The sequence below is a fragment of the Hyperolius riggenbachi genome, chromosome 2 (genome assembly GCF_040937935.1).
Source record: "Hyperolius riggenbachi isolate aHypRig1 chromosome 2, aHypRig1.pri, whole genome shotgun sequence".
NCBI lineage: Eukaryota > Metazoa > Chordata > Amphibia > Anura > Hyperoliidae > Hyperolius > Hyperolius riggenbachi.
The window spans coordinates 199,354,360-199,377,901 of record NC_090647.1 but is presented as its reverse complement, the minus strand read 5'-3'; the positions used below and the strand labels follow the sequence as shown (position 1 = coordinate 199,377,901).

The 23,542-nt window shown below is 42.8% G+C and overlaps 1 protein-coding gene across 8 annotated transcripts in view; it reads right to left on the bottom strand.

Annotated features, from left to right (window-relative positions):
• NALCN (sodium leak channel, non-selective) overlaps nucleotides 1-23,542 on the bottom strand; it is a 640,650-nt gene that overhangs the window by 557,879 nt on the left and 59,229 nt on the right. The window lies entirely within an intron of this gene.

Sequence of the window (23,542 nt, the reverse complement as noted above, 5' to 3'; positions counted from 1 at the left end):
CCTCTTGTGAGTTCTGCACTTATGCAGTTGAACGGTGCAAGCGCAGAATGCTCCAAGCAATGGAAGTGCGATCATGAGACACACGCACCATGCATGCACAGAAGCTCACAGCGCAACCAGGGTCGGCGAACATATGGAGGGGACAGCAGCAGCCGGGAGGACAGCTGAACTTCAGGTAGATTTCTAGCGTCTGGAAGAAGCCCCAGGTAAGTAAAGCTTACCTTTTCTTCATTCATATATCCTTTAAGTGACAGGAGTAGAAATGTTGATTTCTCCCTGAAAGTTGGCTAGGATTCATGATGATTATGCTGCCTTTGTAAAAGGTTAAAAGCCCAACATGTGATTCCAATAAGGTTCAATTATGATTTATCATATCACATATCACATCTTGCCGCTCATGCAATTTACTTTTTCTTTTGCGTTTTCTCCTAGGTGATATTTTTTACACCTTGTGATAAAATGCCTTTTAAGCAACCAGCAAGCAAAATCATTTTGACAATACTTTTTTATCAACTTTGAAGTAATTTTCCAATTGTAAAATGATTAAAAGTTATTTTAAAGAAAAGATGAAAATTATCTCATTGGAGATAACTCAAGAGAAAAAAGTTATTTGCCCATATGCAATAAATGAGTTATCTCCTTATGTATTGCTCTACCTTCTCCCTATTCCTTTACATTGTAATGATTTTCTCCATTTTGTGTCTTGAAAGTTGCTGTAGGTTTTGTTAATCCCAATATTGTAGTTACTGTAACAATTATGTTGTTTACCAAAACTGTATTATGTGCCAATGTCTGTTCTTTTACGTAAAAATATTTGTTTCTTACAGCGTGGACAATGTTGTCACTATACAAATTATTGATAGCAATAATAAAGACATACGTGGATTTTGAAAAGTAATTACACATAAATTAATTCAGGTTCTGGTTTACAAATCTGACTTGAAAACAGAACCTTTCAGAAATACAGAATCCTCTATTTGGAATGCTCCTACTTTCTTTTGTATATTGCAGAAAAGGACTCTCACAATGGACAGGGAGATAATGAAGCAACAATGTGCACTGGTAGTGATACAAATAGAAAATAGAGGTAGGGGTCTGTCTCTTGCTAGTCTGTAGCAATTTATTTTTAATGCTTTTATTATTTTACTTGTGTGAGCATCAAATTCATAGTTATTTAAAAGAAAAGAAAAGCTGGGCAATAAGAAAAAAATGAAACGCCCCTCAGTGCAGTTCTGTTATGCCTAAAAACTTTGAATATATTTTAAATTGTGTTGATGTTGTCTTTACAAACGTCTAAAATGTGTAGCTGCAATCTTTCTAAATGTGTTTGTTGCTTCTAAGCAAATACCTATAATCTCAAATCAGAGGTGTGGGACCATAACTACTTTAGATGAATTTTATAATACCATAAATCATAAAAGGGGTACGCTCAAAGTGGCAGGGATCTCCGGCCTGTGCTTCCAGTTTCTTTATATTTTATCAAATGGACATGTACCAGTATTGGTGATGTTTTCAAACACATCAATTGTCTGTATTTGTACTAGTGTCACTGGACGTCCTGATTGTACAGTGCGTTGAACTGTGCATGGTACGTGCACAGTTCAACGCACTGTACAATCAGGACGCCCAGTCCAATAATGCTCATTATTGTATGTTTTGTATTATGTACATTGCTATGGAAAATGTTGGTGATGTATAAATACAAAATAAGTTCAGTCCAAGTACTCCCTGGGTAAACACATTTTTCAGAACAATGGGGCTAATTCTACAGGTCAGAACAGCAGTCTTTCTACAGTTCATGCAGAAATTACATTCCTTGATAGTGAGATGGGAATTTGGACAGAGACAAAAATCAGTAGTGTGAAAAAGGCTATTTATGTCAAACTGGAACAACCATCTTAAGGCTGGGATGAAATCTTCAACATCACTCATCAATAACATAAAGTTGTATTAGAAAATCCTTACCCACGCATTTACCAACACACACGCCTTCTTTCATGTAACTTAAACAATTAACAACTGAATAATCAATTTGGAGGTCATGTTTAGTGATTTCCTATTGAATCCAATCTAAAGGTGGCGCACCACCATACAATGTTTTATTTCTCTCGATTAGAGAATTACGATAAATTTTTCCAATTAATTGTTATTTTTTAACCATTTGCCGACCGCGCACTCATACCGCGCGTCGGCAAAATGGCAGCTGCAGGACCAGCGACGCAGATCTGCGTCGCCGCCTGCAGGCTAATTAATCAGGAAGCAGCCGCTCGCGCGAGCGGCTGCTTCCTGTCAATTCACGGCGGGGGGCTCCGTGAATAGCCTGCGGGCCTCTCTCTCTAAAACTGAGATACATCTCTTTTGACTCTTTAGCAAAAGTTTCATCTGAGCCACAATTCCTCCTTAAACGCTGGAATTCACCAATGGGAATGGACCCAATTTGACACTGGGGATGACAACTAGTCGCATGTAGGACAGTATTACCAGCTGTTGGTTTTCTATAGCTGGAGGAGACCAGTCTGTCCTCAATTAAATTTATTCTAAGATCCCAAAAATTTAATCCCACATCACTCACATCAAAGGTGAGCTTGATGTTAAAGGGATTCACATTTAGATCCCCGAGAAAAGACTGGAGTTCTCTCAAGCTACCTGTCCAGACCATCATGATGTCGTCAATATATCTTATCCACAGGGGGGCGTGCTCCTGCCAAAGCGGATGTTGGTACACCACCCTACGCTCCCAATAGCCCAGGTGTAGATTCGCATAGGCAGGAGCACATGCCGCCCCCATATCTGTTGGTAAAATTGCCCATCAAACAAAAAGCAATTAAATCCAAGAATGAATTCCAGCATTTCCGCCACAAACTCATTGTGACAACGGTACCCGGGATATGCATCTCGAAGGAAGAAGCGGGTGGCCCCGACCCCCTCTCATGCGGGATCAAAGTGTACAAAGATTCCACATCGATCCCCACGAGAAGGGAGCCGGGGGGCACCACGACCCCCTCAATCACTCCAAGGACCTCCGTTGTATCCCGTACATAGGAGGGCAAGTGAATCACAAGATCCTTTAACTTCTGATCGACAAATTTGCCAACTCTCTCCAAAAGGCCATTAACTGCTGAGATTATGGGGCGGCCAGGGGGGCTGACCGGATTTTTGTGTACTTTTGGTAATATATAGATAGTGGGAATGGTGTATTCAGTGATCACCATATATTCCCACTCCTCTTTGGTCAGAACCCCCTGGTCGTATCCCGAATCCAACAGTGAGTTAAGATTGTTCTTAATAAGTTCAAAAGGATTGTGTTTAAGTTTCCTATATGTCTCGGAATCCGAGAGCTGTCGTTTAATTTCCCCCAGATAGTCATCCTCTTTCAAGAGGACTACATTGCCCCCCAGCACATCACCCCCCTAGTGGGGAAAAAAGGGAGGCGATCTGGTCGCTCTGCCTGGTGTTTGATCTGTGCTGGGGGCTGTAGAGCCCACCCAGCACAGATCAGCAAATACAGCGCTGGTCCTTAAGGGGGGGTAAAGGCTGGGTCATCAGGTGGTTAAGCATGTATCACGCATGTGTTAGATTTTTCCCTAACTATAAAAAAATAAAAAATAAAAACTCTGAAAAAAATTGATTCAGTGTATTAACCATTTCCGCCGCCCGGACGTGAAGGTCACGTCCGGGTGGCAGCTCTGCAGCGCCTCCACGCTTGGGCGCGCTCCCGCCCGCGTTCGCGCTCCCGTGTCCCAGTTGTGTCCCCCGGTAGCCCTGGGATCAGTGAAAGGGAACATGGTTCCCGATCACCGATCCCTTTCCCCCGCAGAAAAACCGAAGCGCTCACCTGTGAGGCTTCAGTTCTTCTGCCCGGACAGATTTCCGCATCCCCCTTTAACTTCCACTTAGCGAGAAGTACAAGGAGTTTAAACAAAAATGAAGGTGGCCATCTTGTGGCCAAATAGTAAAACTACATCTACAATTTTTTACATTACAATTTACACATAAAGCAACATTAAAAATGTACTGTTTATGTCTCACACCAAAATATTACCCAAATAAAATTTTTAATAGAAAAAAAAATTACAATAAAAAAAAAGAATAAAATACATAAATAGTTACCTAAGGGTCTGAACTTTTTAGTTTCAAAAAGTTTTTATTGAACAGTATGCTCATTAGTACAGAACAGGCTTTTCATGCAATCCCCCAACATGGGGTAAGGGCATAACGTTATAACTTGGTAGAATACAAAACATATCTTGTTTTAGTTCCACAAAAATATAAAATAATAGAACATCATTGGGTACACAGGGGATGCACAGTAAACATTCTCTTGGATTCTCTTATTTATTGTTGATCCATCTTATTCGCCTAGAGGTTAGGGAGTCAAAACCAAGGTGCGGAATCCGGGGTTATCTATGTATTCCAGCCAAGGCTGCCAAGTTTTAGTGAATACACGCAGTGTATCGTTCACTGTGGCAATTAATCTTTCCGAAGTGAGAATATCATTAATTATAGTGATAGTCATTTCGACAGAGAGTGTAGGCTTTTGCCACATTCTAGCTATATGAAGCTTGGCTGCCTTAGCTAGATGTTGTGCCAACCTATGCATTTATTTCCAACCCCTGGGTTTGTCACCCAACAGGAGCATAAACGGATCAGGTGCAAGGTCTCTTTCAAGTATAGAGCTTATCAGGGAAGTAATTGATGCCCAATAGGCTTTAGCCTTAGGGCAGTACCACCAGATATGTGAATCGTTACCCTCTCGGCCACAGTTCCTAAAACATGTTTTGGGCCTGCTGCTATCAATTCCGTGAATTATATGTGGAGTGATGTGAGTTCTGTGTAGAACTTTTAGACTTGTTTCTATATGAGAGTAATAGCTACGTCCCTTGTTTATCGACAGACAGCATTTTGACCATTGGGAGATAGTCCTAGTGGTGTTGAAATCGGCTTCCCATTGAAGCATTGGCTTCATCTTATATGGTTCTAGGGGTTGGGATAGCACGGAGTATAAATGTGATATGAGGCCCCCTGTCAGGGGGGAATGCTCACACCATCTTTCAAAATGGGTGACAGCAGCAGGCCCCTTAGCAACTCCCGGGATGGACCTGAGAAAGTGGTATATCTGAAGGGCCCTAAAGAATTCGATTGGAGGAAATTTAATAGCATTATTGAATTGCTCCCAGCTAGGGAAATTATCTTTTAGTAGATAATGCCGGAGCATTGTATGATTATTGTTTTTCCACCATTGGAAAGATTGCGGGTCCATCCCTGGAGGGAATGCTGGGTTGTTGAATACCTGCATAAGTGGAGAGAGTTTGGATTGAAGTCTCTTGATGTACCTTGGTCTATACCACAAAGAGAGAGAGTGATAAGCGACTGGGGAGACAGTTTTAAGGGTTGCAATTTTTGTATTAGTTGACCATATGAGGGAGGGCAGGCTGACAGGGGTCAAAAGGTCATTTTCAATCTGGACCCACAATGGAGGGTTACATTTTGCAAAAACTGGAGCAAGTTGGGCTATCCTTGCAGCGCGGCAATGATTGAATAGGTCAGGGAGGCCAAGCCCTCCTCTGTCCCTATTCCAAAACATTATTTTTTTTTAGAAATTCTACTGCGCTTGTTAGCCCAAACAAATCTAAAAATTAGCCTCTGGAGTTCGGATAGTGATTTTTGGGTAACTGGTATTGGGAGTGACCTAAAAAGATATAGCATCTTGGGTAGCAATGTCATGCGAACAGCATGTATCCTGCCTGTCCAGGATGAACTTTTTAAATATGCATTTGAAGGGGGTATACTACGAACATTTTTTAAATTATAAGCTTGTAAATAGTGATGGACGCAAAATGGAAACAATGCACCTTTATTTCCAAATAAAATATTGGCGCCATACATTGTGATAGGGACAAAATTTAAATGGTATAATAACCGAGACATACGGGCAAATAAAATACATAGGTTTTAATTATGGTAGCATGGATTATTTTAAAGCTATAATGGCCGAAAACTGTGAAATAATGATTTTTTCCATTTTTTTCTTATTAATCCTGTTAAAATGCATTTACGGTAAAGTGGCTCTTAGCAAAATGTACCACCCACAGAAAGCCTAATTAGTGGCGGAAAAAACAAGATATAGATCAATAAATTGTGATAAGTAGTGATAAAGTTATTAGCGAATGAATGGGAGGTGAAAATTGCTCCGATGCATTAAGTGAAAAATCCCCGCGGGCTGAAATGGTTAATCAAAAATTGACAATCTATCCTACACCATTAACTACACCATTACATTTCCTCAACAAAATTATCAGACATTTCTACCACTCCTGATCGATGTGCATGGAAAAAAAAAGCTGGAAATTTGATAACAGCACTGGGCAAGGAATGGGGTAGCTACAGGAAGCCCCACATGGTATTTTGGAGGGTCAAGAACAGCACAACAAGGAGAGTAAGGGGTACTACTATGCCCCATCACTGTCCAAAGACCAGTACTACAGATTAGCCCTGTAGGTTAATGTCAGACGTTGAAAAGACTGCCAGAGATAAATCACGGCTACTAATTGCTTATGTCCAATAATCTTCTGTTGCAAATGCTTTTCTAGTCTGCTACATATCTATAAAAAGAAAAGTGAAGCTGAATTGCTTGGTATCTATCACTATCAATCAGCAGCATAAAAGCTCAGGTGTTCTGTTGCTCAATGACACTGGCATTTGTCATCTATAATTATTTTTTTCCTAGTAGTTTACATTTAAACCAGAAGAGATCCAGAAATATATAAATTGGCAGTTATTCAAACTGATGTTCTATCTGTGTAGGTAAGACATGACCGTTGCTAAAGCTTATAAAGGTAGAAGACACTAAAAGGTGCCTATCAATGATACAATCTTGTGTACAAGATACAGAGGCGCCAAAAGAATAAAAGGTAATTAAATGAACTTAAAAAACCAACTGGTTAAACAGAGGAGGCAGCGGTGGTCTTACCCCCTCCAAACAGACACAGGCAAGGACTGCGATTCAGACAGTCAACAATTTATTCGGAACTCCAAAAAACAATGCAACGCGTTTCACGGGCCATACATCCCGCTTCCTCAGGCAAAATACAGTAGGAGTCACAGCATCTGTATTATATCAGCGAGCTCGGCGCCGAGCTCGCTGATATAATACAGATGCTGTGACTCCTACTGTATTTTGCCTGAGGAAGCGGGATGTATGGCCCGTGAAACGCGTTGCATTGTTTTTTGGAGTTCCGAATAAATTGTTGACTGTCTGAATCGCAGTCCTTGCCTGTGTCTGTTTGGAGGGGGTAAGACCACCGCTGCCTCCTCTGTTTAACCAGTTGGTTTTTTAAGTTCATTTAATTACCTTTTATTCTTTTGGCGCCTCTGTATCTTGTACACTACATTGAGTCCACCCTGGGTGGAGGGTTGTTACCCTATTTTCCTGTCTACAGAGAGCGACTTTTTATTCCTGAGTGGGGTCAGGATTGTCCTCCCCACCTGCCTATACAGTGGTTGCCTATTGGTAACCCTGGTTTGTGAGTATAATTTTAACTTCTCATTTATTTTGTTGTCCCCAAGATGAATTACACTATTGGGGCTCTTGGTGTCCCTCTGCTTTAATGATACAATCTTGATTGCATAATCTTACCAGATCAATATAATATAATGGTAAACTTACGCTGTGTACTCATCGCCCAACGGCTCCTGCGAGGTCCCCTTGACAACAGTCATCAGCGACGCCTCTTCCTGTTGGCAGGTTAAGTGCAAGGTCATGCGACGTACATGGCGGCGCAAGCGAGCGAGACTTTCAGCGACCACGGTACTTTGCGCGGTGTCAGGGATCTTAAAGATCCGATCTGCCATGTCAGTCTATAGTCATCGGCGCGACGCTAAGTGACATTCGCATCGTGGTTCTGTACCCACCTGGTGACGTCATGTAGAAATCGCGGGTCATCGTAAAAATTGTCGGGAAAATTACCAGGTGGGTTCACAGCTTAAAGGGATACTTAAGTAAAAATAAAATGATTTTTACTCACCTGGGGCATCCCTCAGCCCCCTGAAGCTGTTTGGTGCCATCGCAGCCTCGCTCCGATCCTCCTGTCCCCGCCGGCGGCTACTTCCGGGTTCGGCGACAGCCGGCGACAGGCTGGGAACGCGAGTGATTCTCCGCGTTCCCAGCCGCTATATCACCCTCTATGCTGCTATAGCGTATATGTTATACGCTATAGACGCTATAGCAGCATAGAGGGTGATATAGCAGCTGGCAACGCGGAGAATCACTCGTGTTCCCAGCCTGTCGGAACAGTATCCCTTTAAGTGAATGTACTTTAAATGGATACTTTACTTAATCCCTCATATCACAAGGAAGGGGTAAGAGTGAAACAGAGGTAAGGCGGTAAGGAGATGAAAATTATTATTTCAAGGCATAATTTAAAGCTCCCTGATCTAAGAACAAAGGTATGTTCATGCTAGGTCCACATACCTCTGTGTGTTGTCCATTCCATCTTCATTCCCCCAGTCTCTGTAATCCCTCCTTGAAAAATGTGACTTTCAGCTAAAATCAAATTTTCAGACAGGACAAGGCAGGCTTGCTGTAATGTTCTCTCCTATCACCCTCACATTCCCTTCTCATCCCTGCCTCATTTACTTCGCTTAAAAGGAACCAGAGACGAACGCATTTTACAAATGAAGAAATATGTTATACATACCTGGGGCTTCCTCCAGCCCCATAAGCTTGGATCGCTCCTAAGCCGCCGTCCTCCGCTCCCTCTATCGCCCGTACCAGGTCCCGTCACTTCCGCCAGATGCAGCCAATCTTCCGCATGCCCAGGGGCTCCCTCCGGCTCTGTACGCATGCACCTGCGCAGTACGGAGGGAGCGCACTGCTCTTGCGTCGACTGGCTGGACTGGCCAAAATGACGGGACCTGGTACCGGCGGACAGAGGCAGCAGAGAAAGGTGGCGTGGGAGAGATCCAGGCTGATGGGGCTGGAGGAAGCCCCAGGTATGTATAAATATGTTATTTTATTGTCTCTGGTTCTCTTTAAGGAGAGGGAACAAATGGGAGGATAATAGAAGAGAACTTTGGAGCATGCTTGCCTCTTCCTGTTTGACAATTTGACAAATTCTTCAAATAGTGATTATGGGGACTGAGAAAGGAAGGGGGGGGGGGGGATGAGGAGAGGAATGGGCAATGCTCAGAGGTATGTGGTTCCAGCATAAACTTACCTTTGGTATCTTTGCCGCGGGTCAAGTATCCTTTAACCACTTCAGCCTTCAGTCGTTTTCACTTTATGCATCCGAGCAATGTTCACTTCCCATTCATTAGCCTATAACTTTATTACTACTTATCACAATGAACTGATCTATATCTTGTTTTTTACGCCACCAATTAGGCTTTCTTTGGGCTGCTAAGAGCTACTTTACTGTAAATGCATTTTAACAGGAAGTATAAGAAAAAAACAGAAACAATTCATTATTTCTCAGTTCTCGGCCATTATAGTTATAAAATAATACATGCCTCCATAAATAAAACCCACGTATTGTATTTGCCTAATAGTCCCGGGTATTACACCATTTAAATTATGTCCCTATCACAATCTATGGTGACAATATTTTATTTGGAAATAAAAGTGCATTTTTTTCCGTTTTGCATCCATCACTATTTGCAAGCTTACAATAAAAAAATTGAAATATTTCATCTTTACATGCATATTTAAAAAGTTTAGACCCTTAGATAAATATTTACTTTTTTTTATTGTAATTTTTTTTTTAATTAAACATTTTATTTGGGTATTTTTGGGAGGGTGGGATGTAAATTGCAATTTTCTTATGTAAATATGTGTATTTTTTTTTTTTTACATGTCGTTGTAGTTTTAATATTTGGCCACAAGATGGCAGCCGTGAGTTTGTTTACAATTATGTCACTCTAAGCATAACATGTGTACGCTTAGAGGGACGTAGGGGGACTTAAGAGGCAGAAAAAGCGAGGCTTCCGAGAGAAGCCGTCGCTTTTTCTGCAGGGGAAAGGGATCACTGATCAGGCACTTTGGCCCGATTCATTGATCCCTCAGCTATCGAACCTTGGGCCGGGAGTGCGTGTGCATGCGTGCAATCGGCCGTGGGAGCACGGGGAGAACACATGGGCTTCTGGAAATAGCCTCTACGAAGGCTTAATGGTTAAACACAAAGCCCATATTAAATATTTAATATTAAAATGTGGATTTTAAAACTTGGTGACTTTCACTATAGTGGTTTCCTTACAAGTAGTTTCCAGTTCTATACTAAGACAGGCCCTATAAAGCAGCACCCACAAATTCAAATATTATGCACCCTTTCATTGCGTGGAACAGTCCCCAACTTTCTTGTATCAATGGGGATGGGTTGGGCTGTGGTGGTGGTCTGTGGTGAATTGGAATTATGTCAGGGTAATAGACTGGGGAAGGGGAGTGTGGGGTCTGTGGTTTGGAGAAAAGTTCAGGAAGGAACAGAGAAAAACCACAAGGGCCCTCTAACCACAAACAGACACATTTTAAATGGAGCATTGTCTCCTCAACCAGCCCCAAAATCTCCCCCCAGAAAAATATGTCCAGTTATGCAGATAAATCATGTCTCCAAGGAGTGACAAACTGTACTACTCACGCCATTAGATAACTGGGCCGTGTTACAGAAAGCTACAGCCTGCAGTCAGACCATAAAGGCTGCTAAATCATACATATCGCCATGATCATCCTGCTAGGTATAGGGTTTTAAGGGAAAGGCAGTAACAGAAGGGGGTGGCCAATTTACAAACAATCATTAAGCAATCAACTCGTTTTGGAAGCTAATATCCTTTTGCAACAGAATAAAACTTTGCAGCCTAGGTGTTTTTATTGCTACTAGAGTTCCAGCTTGCTGAGAGTGTGAATTGAGTGTAGATGGTTATTTATTGTTTGTATGTAAATTGAGCTGCAGACTAGAAACGTGTCTGTATGGCGTCGACCAAAAACTTTTGCCCGAGGAATTGAGTCACAAGCAGAAGGTGATAGTAGAAGAATGTTGAAGACGACCTTAAAAGATAAACCGTAAGAAGCTAGGAAAGACAGTTGTTGGGGAAATGCCAGAAAAATTGAGAATCAGGCCAAAATCTAGTGCACACATTTTCTTCTTGCCTGTCAATATCTAGACTCATTCAAATAGATGAGTCAGCCAGTTGGCTAGAGAGGGTAGTTAATAAGGTAAATATTTTTTAGTTAAGACGTCAAGGAGTTCTCCCTTTACCAGGTGTTTTTAGAATGTGTGTTTTTCGAATACGCACTGTTTGGCATTTCCACTAATGCATTGTGATATTGATACCACACAGCATGATGCATTTCTATCTGACATAGGATTGTTTTAAATCATCAGCACCACCCCACATGTGCAAACCAAGCTACAGCAATGATAAACAAAAGAGAAAGAAACAGTAAGCTGAAAAAGGCTGTACAGTGTACATCATAAGGTATATAATGCATCCTTATTTCAGAGCAGAAAACTAGATTTACAAAAAATAAGGGCCATACCCCTATAAATCTATAATAAGTACAAGTATCAATCAAGTTAAGAAGCAAAGCTCACTTCCAACAAGCTATTGTAATGAATATATTCCCAGACATAAATATTTAGTCTAATAAATCTGAAAAGTCTGCAACCCCCCCCCCCCCCCCCCCCTTTTGTGTGTTAAAAAAATGCTTGTGTTAAATCTGAAAATATTGCACCAATCCAAAAAGGTGAATGAAACATGCCTAGTGCTTTAAAGTTTTCTTATCTTAGCAACCTATAGTTGCTAAAGTACAAAACAAACACAGAGCACTGTGCTCTGTGTTTATTTAGCTAGATCAAAGGATCCAATTAACTCATATCAGCAGCTGTGAATCAGAGCACCATGGTTCTCTGCCTGTACAGGAGACTCCAGAGTTGATGCACAATATCACAGTAATAATGCTGTGTTCAAACATCACACAGCAGTATTAAGGCGCGTACACACGCCATACTGTAGTAAACAACGGGTCCGTCAGACTCTCCCGCTGGGCGGACTTTCTGCCAACAGTAGCATGTGTGTACACACTGTTGCCATACTGATAAGGGATCTGTCAGAAACAGTCTTATCAGTCTGCCGACAGCGTGCACACACACGTGCTACTGTCGACAGAAAGTCTGCCCAGCAGGAGGGTCTGACAGACCCGTCATTCACTACAGTATGGCGTGTGTACGTGTCTTAACCCTTATTTCTGGCAGCAAGTACTGCGAGTTACGCTATAAGCGAGACTGGCAGTACTCGATTAGTGCAACCGTTGATATGGTAACACACATTTCTAGCATATATGACAGTATTACTGCGGTGTTGTGCATCAACCACATTGAGGCTTAACCCTTTCAGTGCTCCCAGGAAAGTTATACCAAGTTAAAACTTCAGGTTTTTTTTTTTAGGATTTCCATAAATTGCAATTAATATTTTTCCCCTAAAGGTTATCATGCTGTTTTTAATCTTTTAGAGCAGAGAGGAAGTTCTGAGTTTAGATTCACTTCAGGTTATTTGAGTAAATTAATATATACCGGTACATAGATAATGCTATACACAAAGAGAGGCCAGTTATTATAAATGATATCTCCCCAGCTAATCTAGGGAGCAGTGCTCACTACATCACAAGAGAAATATTGTTTATAAGCCTCTCAGTGTTTCTGGTCATGAACTTTATATGTACCCGTACATTCTCCTCACTAGTGCACTAGGCACTTTTCTTTTGAACTGGTGCAATACACACAGGTTTTTTGCCCAAGACATTCGTGTGTAATTTTCTATGTATTTTAACCAGAAACACCTGGAAGCTCCTGAGAAGTAACACACTTCTGAGGAAAAAATAAATGGGAAAAATGGGTTCACACTGAGGACCTAATTGTACAGGTCTGAGGCACATTTCTTTAAAAATTTGTATTTATTCAAAGCTTCTTCCAGTAACTAACAAGTCACAATGCAGTGTATTTTACATGTTTTAGAATAAATCATAAACTATAACAAACATGTGGCATAAAATGTCATCACAAATATAGCATCAGGAAAATTGTCGAGTCAGCTAGAGAAGTAATTAAATGCTTACTCGGTTTTTGGGCCTTCAATTGATAGCCTGCAGCATAATTAATTCCCTTCAACAGTCTTCCCATACTATTTGCCAACCCAATTACCATTGTATCCCCCTCCCACCATCTCCCTCCTCCTCCAAATGGAACTTCCAGCACTCCCAAATATTCTATTGTAATTCATAGGCTCTCTTGGCAGCCTCTCCGGTGGCTCCGTTAAGTAGCAATTCCCTCCGTTATAATGGACGGCTGCGCTCTCCTGCACATGTGTGGCTCGGCCCCACGTGCACCCTCCGTCGCGCTCCCAGGGACAGTAGTGTGGCAGGGGAGCACACATTACCGAGCCGCTTGTGTGCTGAAGGGGCACATCTGTCCAGAATACCGGAGGGGATTGGTACTGAACGGAGCCACCGGAGAGGACGCAGAGAGAGCCCAAGGACCTCATGGGGCTGGAAGAAGCCCCAGGCAAGTATAAATACTAGAATATAGCCTGTCTTAGGTACACTTAAAGGTAACATACAATCTCCACTAATGGTGTCATTGTTTGTATTATTTGGTCCCTTGAGAATGTTTTCTCTATAAACTGTCTCCATACCTTAAAACCTTTTTTTTTTTTACCAGAATTCTCATTATGCTTCTCCAAATGTAGTCTTTCAATGTGTAAAAGGTAACCTAATAGTTACTTAACCAGAATTATAGATGGCGGCTTGTCATCCAGCCGGTGTTTCAATAGTGCTGGACTATTGAAAAGACAAAATAGAAGTTCCTTATTTCTAGACCTTTGCTGAATTGTGTTCAGAAACTCAATGACCTTGTCCCAAAATTCCTAGATTTAAAGACACTGACACAACATGTGGTTCAGGTCTGGGGATGAGTCTTGACACTTAGGAAAGGTATGCAACAGTTTAGAAGGATCATGTCTGTAAGGACCTTTTATAGGGATATAGCCCCTATAAACAATTTTTAATTGCATCTCTGTCCATCCTCACATGGAATGCTTTTTCTGACTGCCATCCATCCCTATCTGGCTGATACTTTAAATTCTTCCACTGTAATACCTGCTAGGGTGGCCCAATTCTGATTTTTGTTTTATGTTGTACGATGCAAACCAGCTTCTCAGGTAAATGAATATAACCACAATAAAGATTATTTCCCTTTAGGATCTACCAGGAGATCATGAAACTGAGGGTTACATTACCAGAATGCCACTCGCATAGCTATGTAGTTGTCTATAAAAGTTGAGGTGTCCATTTGGGATGCCTTTCTTAGTATTGGCTCTTGAAAGGACATAAGCTTGCCATGTTCATCCAGATCCCCCAAGGTTGTGATCCCCAAGTTAGACCATACTGGAAATGCCTTGTTGGATAAGCATTTTTGCAGACAGAAGACCTGGCAAAACAACACTTTTCCCAGGTTTCCCTCCATGTAACAATAGTATCCCAGAGCATGATATTATGCCTAATGGAAACAGGTAGGGATTGCAGGATCATTATATTTTATTGTATATCTCAAGCCACAGATCACAGTTACTTTTACTAGTGATCCACACTTTCATTTTTACCTCAGAGGAATCCAAGGCACATTTATCTAGACTGAAATTCCAAAATCTCACGCTGTGTACTTCAACTGCCTTTGTATTATATGAAGTACAGCATCCTTCCCTCTCTGGCACCTGTTGGTTGGGTCAAGCTAGTTGAGCCTCTAAAAATAGGTTGGGTGTAAACTGGTAGTTGCCAGAGTTGGTATGAAGAAATACATTGCAGTACATTATAAAAAAGGATACTGGGCAGTACTGAAAGTGTCAACACTAGCCCCATTATGCTAGGTTTGATAGGAGGGCTAATCTGTGCATTGGCATGGCTGTTAGTAAGGGAATGCAGCTGGCCAAGACACATTATGATCTCAAACCAACTTGTCTGAAAAATACTGGAGTCACTGCATCTGTCATAGGACTCCATGTCTACATACAAGAATTAATAGTCAGGCAGACACAGAACATTTATATCACATTTTTCGCCTGGTGGACTCAAAGTGCCAGAGCTGCAGCTCCACTAGGACATGCTCTGTAGGCAGTAGCAGTGTTGCCCAAGGTCTCCTACTGAATAGGTGTTGGCTTACTGAACATGAAAAGCCAAGATACAACCCCTGGTCTCGTGTGTCAGAGGCAGAGCCCTTAACCATTACACCACATCCATTGTCAAAAGAATATGGAACATTAAATGTTTTTAACTGAAAATTGGCCTCCATTAAGTGTATGGCTCATCATTTGCCCCCACAGAATTGGGAAAGTTGTGGTTTGCCCAGAATTGATGGCTGATCTCTTTCCATTTTGCCCTCACTGGGAAAGGCAAAAATTGTGGCTGTAATTTTTTCCAAACAACAATCCTTCCAGATCCAAAATTCATAGAGTAGGGAAGCAAAGGTGTATGTAGTTGCTAGGAGTCTCTGTGGAGAGAAAAAAATGTAATGAAAGAGTGATTTTTTTGTTTTTTGCTTTCACAATGTAAGATCTAACAACTAGATAGAGATAAAGACACAAGCAAGGGAAGCTGTGCTCATCCTATGGAGGGCCCAGAGTTTCCAGTTTGAGAGCGTGAAATGTTAGTTTGCTTGACTTCACTGATCAGTTTGGGTAGCATAGGGCCCTTTCAACCTGGACGGACCTCATTGGAGTGAAAGGGTCGAGTATGAAATAATTTTGCATGCAAACTATTTTGGAATCAAACATCCTCTATTAGCGCAACTGAATGCCAATTTTACTGTATGCAAGTTATTTTTATCATTACTAGTGTTCCTGCTTAATAGGAATTCATGAGTGCAGAGAGTTAATCAATGTTTGTATGTAAACTGACCACTCCCCTTAGCACCTCCTTTCCCATTTAAATTCTGGACCCTCCATAGGAAGAGAACAAGACAAGACAAGACAAATAACATTTATATTGCGCTTTTCTCCTGGCGGACTCAAAGCGCCAGAGCAGAGCAGCAGCCACTAGGGCGCGCTCTATAGGCAGTAGCAGTGTTAGGGAGACTTACCTAAGGTCTCCTACTGAATAGGTGCTGGCTTACTGAACAGGCAGAGCCGAGATTCGAACCCTGGTCTCCTGCGTCAGAGGCAGAGCCCTTAACCATTACACCATCCAGCCACCAAGCTTTGCTTGCTTGTGTGTACATTACAGCAACCAATGTGGTCTGGCTGCATGCTGCAGCTCTCCTGCTCCTTTGCCAGTGCAGCCCATTTACAAATTATTATTGAACGCTGCTGAAAGTTATCACACATTTTTACTGTTTTTTAAGACTATATGCACTTCAGCTAACCAGATTAATTGTATTTGCAGCTGTTAGTACTTTAACCTTGGTGGTTAAAAAAAGTACTCAAAGTAAACATGATGTGAGGTTCAAAGTATTAAACTAAGGAAGGCTCCAATCAGTAGAGTGTCTATATTTGCATTCCCCCTTATGCTTTTCTTTTTTAGTATAACCGAGCTATCCCAATGAAGCAATCCAATAAACAGACAGCACACAACGGGTATAGCAACCTTGCTGTATTAGAGTACATCTAGAAAGTGCACAACTAGTTTCGGGTGGAGCTTTCATTAGTGACTTAACTTCACTTAAGGTTTACTTTAAGTTGAATGATATGATTACTGTATTTATGACCTACTAATGTTCTATATTATCTATATTACATAGTTTACAATTTGTGTATAAAGGCACTCAGCAGCCCCTAACATCCTCCACCAGTATGTGGCCATAGTGTATGGAACATGCTACTGAACATTTGCATGCCATTGTTTGCATGTCCCTTACACTGTGGAGCACACATTGTAAACTGTATGATATGCATAGTAAATATTATAAGGTTTCCCCGCAACCTGCTATTTTATATATGTGGGCCGCATATAACATTTTATATGAAGGTACTCCATGTGAAAATAAAATCTTCAACCTAAGTAATACGCTTGAAGTGTGATTATCGTGATCATAGGTTGCAAAAATCTCTCAATGTTCCTGCAGAGGTTGAAAAACCCCTGATCTTACCTCAGCATGATCAGCAGCCATTCCATACTCTTTTTGAATAGGGTATTTTGTTTCCTCATCCCACTCTGCAGTCGGCCAAGCGGAATATCACAACTGCAAAACAACAAAATATAATATTAAGAAAAAACAGCATTTTTTTACTTTGAGGTTTGCAATATAAAAAAGGTTTCAATAATAGTTTTGAAGGTAATGCAAGCACTTTCACAGTGTGGTAAAAAATATGGGTTATGGAGATGCTGCCAAGTAGGCAATTTTTTGCTAATTTTTTCCAAACCTCTGTGCATTCCATCTGCATGTACACATAGATGTCACTACCTTCCCAAAAATCTGAAAATTGTACACTGACCTGACTGTAATTTTATTTTCCCAATGTATATACAGTATGTCAACACACACTCTACCACGTAGGGCCTAGTAATGCATACATTTAGGTTAAGGGACTACCCCTCCCAGTCGAAGAAGAAGAGAGAGAAATCCCTGCGATGTATGTACACGTCGCAGATAACTTGGGCGTTGAGAGAACCAAATGATGGCTCTCCCTGCTGCCGCAAAACTCCCCGGCGGCGTTAAATACTATTCTTCCTGTGAGTTGTCGCAAGTTGGAGGGAGATGTAATTTAAGGTCTAGCAAAGGTCCCCAAAGTACCCTTACGTGCCCTGCACAGCATAACATTGCTGCTATGGGGCGCCTTGTTTCAGCGCCCGACGGTGAGCTCTGTGCGCCGAAACCACCTGTTTCAAAATCCTTGTGCTGACGTATGCATCAGGAAAGGAAAATTACCATTAGGTAAGTATACAATTTTCTGTTTTTCCAATTCATCAATATCAGCACATATGGAATTTAGGGCCGGTTCACACGGACGCTTGGCGGCGTCTACCGTCAAGCGTTCGGGACCCATCGGCTAAACTCTCCCATTCAAGTGAATGGGAGCGTTTAGCATTGTGCGGTTACCGTCGATTACTGTCGATTGCATAAACACGGCGTTCTGATCCCGATTTAACGCATCGTTTCAGCCGTCCCTAGAAGCCGCATGCAACGTCCAGGGACGGCTAGCCGGCGCGGCTTCATGTCCCCCTGTGGGGATGAGAAACACCGATCGCGACGATCTCCATACTGCCGCCATCGAACGAGACGTCACAGGACGAAGCAACTTCCTGGCCGCCCCAACGCTGCCTGCCGCCCGTGTAAACCGGCCCTTAATTAGAAATTATAAGAACTGAGGGAGGGAGATAAAGTGCTTGTGCAATAGCATTATTTAATTCTGATTACAGCGAACGTGCAGAAAGTACTGTACTGCTAAAGTCAATAGTGAAATTAGCTGCAGAATACACTCTACAGTGTCATATGAAAGTATGGATTGATGACCAGTTGGCCACCTAGCAATTTTTTTTGTAGACACCCTGTATAAAGCTGCCCAGAAAGTAGCCACACTGCGTGTAGATTGTGCCTAATCTTTAATATGTCCTTGATAAAATAGTTTCCCCAAAGGATGGAGTGCCCATTTTTTACCCGATAAAGCAAACAGAGCTGAAATCTGCACCTTTATGGTGTGGTAGGCAAGCCCCTTGTCTAGGCCAGTCTGAACAAAAGCCAACATTTGTTGGGGTTCTGGAGAAAGAGGATCAAAGTTTCCTGTTTTTGCTATTTAATAGTATGACTTTCCTTCAGATTCTATGCTACCATTTGTGGTTGTGGTTGTATGGTTACATATGTGGTTGGTTTTCTTGTTTGAAGAATGGTTTTGATTAACCACTTAAGGACCAGCTAACGCCCATAGGCGTCAGCAGGTCTTAAGTGGGTTACCATGGTTTTCCATGTCAGTTCACGGAGGGTGTCTCCGTGAACAGCCGGAGAGCCGCCGATCGCGGCTCGCTGGCAAAATGTAAACACGCGGGGTTTACATCATACGGCGCTGCTGCGCCTCTGATTGGCCGGGGATCGCCGTCATTTGATAGGCTGAAGCCTATCCTTCAATGCGCAGGACGGATATCCGTCCTGCGCTGCTCACAGGTGGAGGGAGAGGGAGGGAGAGAGCGCCAAAAACGCTGCGGACGGGGGCTTTGAAGAGCCATCCCCGCAATGCGCAGCAAGCCGGCGGCGATCAGACCCCCCCAGGAGGACATCCCCCTAGTGGGGAAAAAAGGGGGTAAGTCTGATCACCCTGGCTATTTCCTGATCGGTGCTGCGGGCTGGAGAGTCCACGCAGCACCGATCAGAAGAAAATCCCCTGGTCCTTCTCCAAGTACTTTAACAAGTGAAGTGTGGTCCGGTGTTAGTTGAGGATTACTTCACCACAAGTACAATAACCTTAGTTTTTGCCCCTCAACAGGCCAACAATTTCAGAAGAGGTTTGGAATTTAGTTCTCTACAGGATAGGAAACCAGGGATGACTCAGAATGATATAATTGCTATTAGCACAACCGACTCCTGGCTGGATAATGTACTGGTTTAGGGCAACGCCTTTGGCGTGGGAGACCAGAGTCCAAATCCTGGCTAGCTATTCAGTAAGGAGTTCAAAGCAAGACTCCTTAACACTGCAGGGTGGCCTCTTGAACGCGTCCCAGTGGCTCTTCAGCGCTTTGAGAAAAAGACTAGTACTATACAAATGTTCAGATTATAATAACCTGTGAAACAGTGTTTGAAGGATTGCATACCCTAGTCAGAAATTCCACTCTGCCGTGACAGCATCTTCTGCTACAGCTTTTGGGCAGTAAAATATGGTGGTAAATTTCCTGTACTTTGCGTGAGGGGGGGTCACCACCAGTGATGTACTTCCTGCCCAGCAGGGAGTACATCACCAGCTGGGGGGCGGCACTATGCATGTGACCCTGTCGACACAAGGTGGCAGGCACATCACACCACACCTGCACACCCTAAGTGCAAAACCAGCCTAAAGGTTACCAAATTTTCTTGAGGGTGAAACATGTCTGGAGGCTGACATATTTATTTCCTTTTAAACAATGCACATTTCATGGCTGTTCTGCTGATTTACTGCCTCTAATAGTTTTAGCCATAGGCCAAGCAATGCTTGTTTCAGGTGTGTGATTCAGTCACTAGTGACCAGAAAGATTAGCCGACTGCCAGTGTTTAAGAGGAAATAAATATGGCAGCCTCCATATGTCTCTCAGTTCAGGTTTCTTTAAACCTGTGAGCACGAAAGCTGATATGGGAAACAGCTTGTGAGTATCGTGGGGAAAAAATGGCAGCACTCCTGATCAGGCTGCATCTGAAATGACTACCAACAGAGTCATACAAAGAGCTCTAGAGGCAAATGCACACCTTGGGCTTGATTCCCAAAAGAGTGCTAACTCTTAGCACGGCCGTTTTCGCGCGAATTTTCTCATTGCGCGCAATCACGAATTTTCACGCGAAACGATAACGTTTTTGTGCGCAAACGCGAATTTCCGCACGAAAGCAATATTGTTTTTGAGCAAAAATTCGCGTTTGCGCGTGAAAACGTTATTGTTTTGCGCAAAAAATCGCAATGCGAAAATTCGCGCGAAAATGGCCGTGCTAAGAGTTAGCACTCTTTTGTGAATCAAGCCCCTTGTATTCAAAACAGATGCAAACTGTACCATAAACTCTAAACTCAGATTAAAATGGAATGCAAACTTGAAGTAACAAATGGGTGCAGCTAGCCATGAGCCAAGCTGTTTGTGTAGTGACGGCCGTGCTGGACTGGTGTGCACCATAGCCAGAGTGCAGGCCGTGGCGGTTTTCAAGCCCATATGGTCGCCGGGCTGTGGTAGCTCAATGATAGAATAACAGTGACTGTCAGGTAGGTATATGCAGTAAAGGGTATTATAATGTGCACCTGTCACACACAGACAGGTGCCGAACAGGCACAGTGACACTGCATGCGCTCACGTAGGTAGGTGGGTGCACTGAAGTGAACAACAGGTAGTAGGTATATGCAGTGATGGGTATTGCAATGTGCACCTGTCACACAAAGACAGGTACCGGACAGGCACAGTGACACTGCGTGCGCTCACGTAGGTAGGTGGGTGCACTGACTAAAGTGAACAGGTAGGTATATGCAGTGATGGGTTTTACAATGTGCACCTGTCACACACACATGTAGTCACTGAATGTGCTGGGCCTGACAGTGGCACACACAGTAGGAATTACCAAGGCTGTCTATGCAACACAAGTGTCAGTGGGACACACACACATAAAAAAAATAGATCAGAAGAACAAGATTAGCTCTCAAAAGAGCTGTTAAGGGGTGCTTTTTCTAGCAATAAGAATCAGCAAGGAGTAAGCTAAGAAGCCTACAAGAGCCTAACTTAGCTTTCCCTATGAGAGTCTGCAGCAGCTTTCCCTTATCTAATTAATGCAGGCACACGAGTGAGTCCATTGCCTGACACTGCCTGCCTTTTATAAGTGGGGGGGGGGGTCCAGGTGGGAGTGTAGACTGATTGGCTACAATGTGCCTGCTGACTGTGATGTTGAGGGTCACAGCTGGCCCTCATGATGCACAATGGGGGCGAACCGAACTTCCGGAAAAGTTTGCATACGCTGGCGAATGAGTACCACCGAAGTTCGCCAGGACCGTTCGCTGGCGAACCGTTCGGGCCATCTCTAGTCCTCGCTTTGTTCGCACAACTTTTTATTCTAATTGTAGTAGGCACAGCTGGCAGAAAGGTGGGTAACCTGAGTTTCCAACCCGAAGCCCAGCAAGTAAAGCGAGCAGGTGAGGGTCCTGGTGTGCAATCTCCACAGTCCAAAAGAACAGTTAGAATAAAAAGTTGCCTAGGGTCAACCCTGCAGCCCAGCGAGCGAAACAAGCAGGCAAGGGAACAATGATTCCAGTGAAGTGGGTACGTTTATTAAATGTCGTTTATTATCAGGGGGCGGCCTCATTAGTCCATCTAGTGGACTGGTACCGGCATTCCAGAGAAAAGATGGGTTCAGGTGGAAAAGGGCCTTATTGGCACTAACTTTTCTGCTTTTCACTGGTCCTCTCTGTTAATGCCTCACTGAAGGCCTTCTCTAAATGTTGTCATCTCCAGGAGATTTCCCCTTGGCCAGTACCTTGGTCAATTTCATGTCGATCACTCCTTCCAGTTACTGGACCAATGGAGTTATATGCAATTCAGACACTTTTACACACAGTGGGTACTAAGGATCCATCATCGTGGCTTCTCATTCAGTTTGAAACCTTTTGCATGGGCACAACACCTACCTTGATTTACCAAATGCTTGTGTCAGATAATGCTTGGTCAGAAGACCTTAACTATAAATGGGAGTCTGATCTTAACTATCCGTTTTCTGAGGAAAGGTGGCAGAAGAGTCTCATACTGAATAAAAAAGCCTCTGTTCCCTAAAGAATAGAGTCAAAATTTTAAATTCTGAATAAGTAGTATCTTACTCCCAGGTTACACAGAATGTTTCCCAACATTAGGCCCTTGTGCTGGGGATGTGGCACAGGAATTGGAACTTTGCTGCAACTTTTTTTGGAACTGTCCCATTGTTAGGCTGGCTTGAGGTTCAGAAGTTCATAAAGATTCTCACTGATGGGGAGCCTGCAAGTGATCCTTTTCTTTTTTTTTTTTTTGCTTCATAGCACTGACAAAACCCTAAAGAAATTCAAATGATTGCTGACAAATCACTTATTGAAGTAACTTATTTTACTAAATCTATGTAGTATAAGGGTAAACTGAGTGAATACTGTATATAGAATGGATAATTTAGGCAGTTCCCTTATATTACATAGAAATGGTTAGAGTTGGGCCGAACCTCCGATTTTCGGTTCGCGAACCGGGTTCGCGAACTTTCGCGAAAGGTTCGGTTCGCGTTAAAGTTCGCGAACCGCAATAGACTTCAATGGGGATGCGAACTTTGAAAAAAAAAAAAAATTATGCTGGCCACAAAAGTGATGGAAAAGATGTTTCAAGGGGTCTAACACCTGGAGGGGGGGATGGCGGAGTGGGATACATGCCAAAAGTCCCCGGGAAAAATCTGGATTTGACGCAAAGCAGCGTTTTAAGGGCAGAAATCACATTGAATGCTAAATGACAGGCCTAAAGTGCTTTCAAACATCTTGCATGTGTATACATCAATCAGGTAGTGTAATTAAGGTACTGCTTCACACTGACACACCAAACTCATCGTGTAACGCACCGCAAACAGCTGTTTGTGTAGTGACGGCCGTGCTTTACTGGTGCGCACCATGGCGAGAGTGCAGGGACGGATCAAGACCAAGTTGCGCCTGGGGCAAGGTCAGGTTTTGGCGCCTAAAGGTCAGGTTTTGGCGCCTAAACTGCCTTTTATTTTGCTGCCTTTTTAAGAATTCAACAAACTGCGCCAGGGGCAAGATACCCGCTTGCCCCCCCCTAGATCCGTCCCTGCGAGAGCGCAGGTTTTGGTGGCTTTACAGCCCATATGGTCACCTGGCTGATGTAGCTGAATGACAGAACAGT